The 6931-nt window shown below is 38.4% G+C and overlaps 1 pseudogene; it reads left to right on the top strand.

Moving 5' to 3' along the window:
- The first annotated feature begins 3140 nt into the window (after positions 1 to 3140).
- Positions 3141 to 4081, top strand: LOC133195211 (chloride intracellular channel Clic-like; annotated as a pseudogene).
- The last annotated feature ends 2850 nt before the right edge of the window (positions 4082 to 6931 follow it).

Here is a 6931-nt window from a genome sequence, read left to right as displayed (position 1 = left end):
CACCATGAATTTTTGAATTGCCATATCTATATTGGATTTCATAAAAATGCTTACAAACAAAGATACATAGCGGGTTCCAGTAAATGTTCTACCAAGCATCTTTCTTTACTCCTAACTAAATCACTAAAATATTAACAGTACTGAAGGAGAAACTTCAGGAGTGCTGTGCGACAATATATTCGAGAAGTGGTGTAAATCAGATGTGGATACTTAAAAACTCCAAGGGACTTTCGGAAAATTTGAAATCACAAAATGTTTCCAAAATCAACAACATAAATACTTTAGACTTTTCAACTTTATATACAATCATTCCCCACGATAAATTGAAGTCCAGGTTTTTTGATGTCATTGTCAGCTGCTTTTTCAATAAAAATGGAACTTTTGAATTTACTTACCTTGTCATTGGTCATTTGCAAAATTATTTTGTTAAAAAACATTCTGATTGTACACACAAGTACTCTGAAGTTGATATTAAAAAGATGCTTGGGTTTTTTCTGTTGACAATATCTATGTGATTTTTTGGAGACCAGGTCTTTCCAACAATCTATTGGAATATCCATGGGTACCAATTGCGCCCCGTTATTAGCAGACTTATTTTTGTATTCATATGAACCAGAATTTGTTCAAAATCTTCTACATGAAAAGAAGAAAACACTTGCTGTGGCCTTCAGCTCGACATTTAGATATACCGACGACGTATTGTCAGCTAACAATGGTTATTTTCATTCTTATGTCGATACGATATATCCCAGTGAGCTTGAAATAAAAGATACCACAGAGTCTGACACATCTGCTTTATATTTGGATATTTTACAAGAAAAAGACATTAAAGGGGCTTGGACACAGATTTGAAGTTTCTGTATAATATTGTGACTTATATTTGCTATAGCATTTCACACGAAAATATGATTTAAAAAACTTATTTTATCTGGAAATTATTGAAACTACACGAATTTCAGGACGCGTTTGATTGACACATCATTGCACTTTCACAAACTACACTTTATCCTTAATACTTAAGAAAAGTAGAAATTTTTTGTATATCAATGAAAAGTATAAAAACTGTAATTCAGAAAATTCAGATTAGAAAAGTGAGAAAGCAAAACCAATTCACCATGCAATATTGTCAGTCCGTGCGCAGTGATGTGTGTAGAGTTTAACAAATTGAACACACCGGGAAACATAAACTGTTTTTGTAAAAAGGGCACGAGCTCTGTTATTGTTAATGTTTACGATTCGCCGGGTGTGTTCAATTTGTTAAACTCTGCACACATCACTGAACCCCTTTAATTCTTATGCAGCAATACACCTTCATCACCTGCATACGGGATTTATATCTCTCAGTTGATTCTATACGCAAGAGCATGCTCTACGTGTGAACAATTTCTAAAATAAGGTAAGTTAATGACAAACAAGTTGATGAAACAAGAATATCAGCTGTCTCGTTTAAAGTCATCAATTCGTAAGTTCTATGGTCGATACAATGACCTTGTCAGCAATACAATTTATCATTATGTCAAATGCTGACTGACGTTTTTCATACAAATTGTTAGGCCATTATTTACACACTGAATTGTCGAAGGATTTTTCCGTTTTTTCCCGATCATGACAAGGAGCACACGCGGGTGTGACCGGTCGGCAGGTGATGCTCACTCCTCCATGGCACCTGATCCCACCTCTGATGTTTTGGAGGTCCGTGTTTGCTCGATCTGCTCAAAAATTTGTATTGTTTAATGGACTTTTGAGCTTGAATGCTGTTTGTTATTTCCATATATTTCATGATATGTAATAAATCTAGCTATAAACAAATACAAATTATACCAGTACCTGGCAAAAATAGTATTATATTATCTCAAACAAGATCAATGAAAACTTACAGAATTTGCATGGGATATATGGAGAACTATTGAGTGAGCATTAAAAAATTACAGATTTATGTATTTGAACCAACTTAATTAAACCAGAGACATTTTGGATTGGTTATGTTCTTTTGATATCATAGTATACTGTTATATTAAAATCTTTTTGGTTTAACTTAGTCTTCATATTAAAAATTGGTTATAAACCTCAATTATTCTATTTTCCTCCCCCCCCCAAAAAAAAATCACCTTGAAAAAGTATTAAACCGACACGCAAAACGCGGGGGGGGGGGGGGAGGAGGGAGAATACTGAGTATAGTATTCTGTTAAACTAAATTGGCATTTAAATGTCCCCCCCCCCCTACTTTTTGTAGCTGTAGGGACGCGCACTTACAAATTCAGGATTTGAACTTTTTTCTCTTTTTTTGTGCTTATTTTGGGTTTTGGGAAGTTGCCCCCCCCCCCTTTTGGGTAGTTTAGGGGTTTTTTTGGGGGGTGTCCTAAATAGATGACTTAGTAGGCAAGGAACTCCCTCTCGGTAGGTATGGGGGGTTCAAAGGAAGCATTTTTGCAAACCTAGAGATCTGCAATTTTAATTTGACCAGTAAAAACAATATTGTAGACATATTTTCAGTTTATATCGTGATATGAAGACCATTTAACAAAACTGAGAACTCTTTACATATCCCTATACTCTGCTCAGAAAATATGAAAACTTCCTTACTGAATAATCAAAATTCGAACAATACGTTTAATTTCCTACTAACCAAATATATTTCAAGTTATCAATTTCATTTCCTGCACTTATTGCTTTCGATGAAATTTTCTGATACAGACATAATATTAATAACACTTAAACTTTGGCTAAAAATTCCAGCTATGGGAATAGTTTTGTCCTTAAATATAAAGCAAAACTGTTAACATAATCGGATAGGTATAAAAGTGCGGATTGCTAAGAATGCTTTTTTGGCATTTGCAACAAAATAAAATTAATAAGTACGATTTATTATCAACTCCCCGCCCCTTTATTCAACCAAATTTTTATTTCTGAGAAATGATGTGTAGGCTATAGCCTTTTTGCCTATATGGAATATACGCCACTGCCGAACATATGATAGTGTTACATTAAAGTTTTAGAATTAAGAGAATTTAAAACTAACTATAACAATCTATTGAAGTTCAACTCCCAATAGCACATTATGTACTTTGATTAGATATTATTGTTTGAATCGCTGAAATTTTGGGCGAGGCAGTTCGTCATAGGGAGGACAAACTGAGTGACGAAAACCGTTTTATGAGGCTGAAGAGGCTGAGGAGGACACAAAACCCAAATTTGAACTCTACATTAAGGCTTCAAGCATTGATGGAGGAATGAAAGGATCTTGTCCAATCTGCCAGCAGTGGTTCATGACTGCCTATATCTCTTGACTGAACAGAAGAACGCAAGCTTTAAAGTTTTCACAGTTCAGGCAAATATTCAAAGACAAGGTCCAAAGCAGAATATTCCCAGTTGTGATCGGAACAAGTGGGCAGAATGTCAATAGCCAGGATATAACTGACATCGTGTATGACAATTATGATGATGTGGGAAAATTCTTTGAGAGTAAAAATGTTAACTGTCCTAAACTGTATAGAACACAACAGGCCAATACTGCTATTCTGAAAATATTTGAGGATTTATATAAGAATTTTAACTTATTCTTACAAAACCCTAGTTCTGATGGGAAGAAGTTATTGCATGCATGACCTTAGAAATTTGAATAGTCATTTGGAGATGAATGAGACCCCATTCTTGACAGGATCAACCCTGACTTATGCTGACTGCGTTTTACTGCCAAAACTACAGCACATACGGATGACAGGAGAGCAATACAGGGACTTTAAAATCCCAGAGGAGTCGACGACGGCCATTTGGGATTACCTGGAACGTGGATGCCAGACCACAGCATTCAGTGCCACTCTTCCCTCAGATTAGGACATCGTCAAACACTACGAGATGAGGGCTGCTGGGAAATGCATCAAGGGACAGCCCTCATTACAGAAATAGACATATACAATGACTGTCCCAAAACGTGTACCCACAACAACAGTCAATGGGGGTGGGGAAGGAGAGGGATCAAATGGTATGGATGATGGCGGGGAATAAAGAAAATGTACTGCTTATGTGATGTAGAACATGTATATTTGCATGGTGCATTAATTATTATGGTTGGTTTCAAACTTCTAGCCTTATGCAAGTTGGAGTTTGTGAGGGATGTGCTATAAATGTGTAATATTCCGGAAATTTATAGTATGACCATTCGGGTTTAGCTGTAATGTTGCAGATGTAAACTTCCGTGTTAAAAGGTATATAAAGGCTGAATCCCGGTACAGACAGTCCTTTCTAGTGCAAGCTGTGCCAAGTATAAGACCGCAAAGACGTGATAGAACATAACAGTGGTAAGTGAGACTATAAAATAAAGTCAGCTTACAGAAGAGGTTGTCCTTATGAGAAAGTAAGGTCAACAAGAATAGTTATAAAAAGGCTGTTGTGTTTCGAGTGGCAAGCCACTCAGAGGCTAACCAGCAAGGGAGGTTAGCCACCTGTAATTCGTCTAATTGACCTGTCTGGCGACCAGGCTGTTGTGCGCAGTGTGTCTGCCTGAATAAGGCTAGCAGTGTGCACAGCAGTTGAAGGGCTGTCACTTGTACTGACTGTGTCCTGAATAAGGCTGCAGTACAAGCGTCAGTCCGAGGTTGGCCAGTGAAAGGGATAGTCTACCCACTGTAATTAACACAATCATTTGTAACAAGTTGATTAATTATTTCATATTGTCGTGATTATTAACCTAGATAAGGTTAGGCCATATTATTTGTATATATTTGCAGGCCTTTGTTGTCAATCATTTGCCAATCATTTATTAAGAAAAATTGTTATATCGAAGTCATCCCCAAAACCTTGAAATGACAAGGTACGACCCCCGATAGAAGCTAACATTCCGCTCGACACGTTACAAAATTTGGTGGCAGCGTCGGGATTTGGGGTGCTTGATTTTTTTTTCTTTATAATTTGTTTGTTAAATTTCGTAGCTACCGATAACCATTGTTCTTGTTTGTTAGTATGGATAGCATGGATGACCTTACTAAAATTGAAAGAGAGCTAAGTAAGATTCAGGCTAGCTTATATGAAGGTAAAGCAAAGAACGTCAGAGATTCAGGTTTACCTGAAAGTAGGCGGACAACCTTAGATGATGAATATTATGAGGCAATGGGTGCGAGACCTAAATCTGTTAGGACGACCACTCAACCTACTGATATATCTGAAAATAGACGGCCTGATACCAGCATTAGCGTAGATGGGTCAGATGACAAGGCTCCAGATAGGTTTTCCTTTACAAGCACACCATATGTTAGAAATAGGCAAGATGACCCTCTGTTTACAAATATTACCACACGCCGACCTAATGTAAGGACAAATATTGATCAGCACAAGGGTAATCATGTAAAGCCAGACAAGTTCGATGGCACTACCTCATGGCTAGACTTTAAATCTCATTTTGATGTATGTGCTGAGTTGAATGGTTGGTCGACCTCTGAGAAAGGCATGTACTTAGCTGTTTCCCTACGAGGTCGGGCACAGGCGGTGCTTGGCAGTCTTCCAGAAGGAGAAAAATGTAACTTCAAGTTATTATCCAGATCACTGGAAGAGCGCTTTTTGCCACCTAACCAAACAGAGTTGTATAGGGCACAATTACGAGAGAGGAGACAGTGGGCTTCCGAAACATTGCCAGAACTTGGGCTGGACGTACGCAGGCTGGCCAACCTAGCGTATCCAACTGCCCCAACTGAGGTTAGAGAAACCCTTGCGAAAGAGCAATTTATTGATGCTCTGAAGGACAGCAACATGAGAATCCGCATCAAACAAGTCAGGCCAGTTGATCTGAATGATGCAATACGCCATGCCGTGGAGTTAGATGCATTTAACTCTGCTGAAAGACGTCTTCAAGAAGATAAGGGTTATTTGAGAGAGGCCAACCAGCCATTAGAATCGGACAAAGACACCGTGACTACGCTCATCCAGATTTTAATGAGAGATTCATCTTGGATACCGATGCCAGTCAATATGCAATCGGCGCGGTATTGTCACAGGTAAAAGATGGTCTTGAACGACCAATTGCCTTTGCCAGCAGAAGCCTTTCCAAATCCGAAAGAAAGTATTGTGTTACCCGAAAAGAGCTTCTGGCTGTTGTACACTTCATCAAGTATTTTAGACATTACTTGTATGGCAGACAATTTACGGTAAGGACAGACCATAGCGCCCTAAGATGGTTGATGAACTTTAAAGACCCTGAAGGGCAGCTTGCGCGGTGGATGGATATTTTATCCACCTATGACTTTACAATTGAACATCGGCCAGGTAGATTACATGGTAATGCGGATGGTCTGAGTAGAGTGCCATGTAAACAGTGTAAAGTCAGCCATAATGAATCGACTTACCAGACTGTTAACAAGCTTGAGGCTGAAGACATGTTGATCTTAGAGAAACCTTTAAAATGTCTTCAGGATGAAGATAAGGATATCAAAAAGGTAAAAGATTGGCTGGAACGGAGGAAACAGCCGAAAAATGATGAGATCTTGTCCGAATCTGTTGTTGTTAAATCCCTTTGTTCTCAGTGGGACCGACTGGTCATTGAAAATGGAATGTTATATAGAAGATGGTCAGATCTTATTACAAAACAGGATACATTACAAGCCATTGTCCCAAAGCAGGAACGATGGAATGTTTTGAAACATTACCATGACTCAAGGACAGCAGACCACCTTGGAATTCACAAGACACTTGCGAGAATCCGTCAATCCTATTATTGGCCAGGTCTCCAAAGAGATGTTCATTCTTATGTTGCCGGCTGTGAAGTGTGCACCAAGAGAAAAGCACCAGGACAAACCAACAAAGCTCCAATGCATTTAGTCTTCACGGGGTATCCAATGGAAAGACTGGCAACTGATCTTTTAGGCGAACTGCCAATGACATCCAATGGAAATAAATATATCCTTGTTGTGGCAGACTACTTTACAAAGTGGACGGAAGCCTT

Source organism: Saccostrea echinata, unplaced genomic scaffold (genome assembly GCF_033153115.1).
Source record: "Saccostrea echinata isolate AGI-Se365-2 ecotype Australia unplaced genomic scaffold, CSIRO_AGI_Sech_v1 ptg000029l, whole genome shotgun sequence".
Taxonomy (NCBI): domain Eukaryota; kingdom Metazoa; phylum Mollusca; class Bivalvia; order Ostreida; family Ostreidae; genus Saccostrea; species Saccostrea echinata.
The sequence above is the reverse complement of the archived record's forward strand: the minus strand, read 5'-3'. Positions and strand labels throughout refer to the sequence as shown.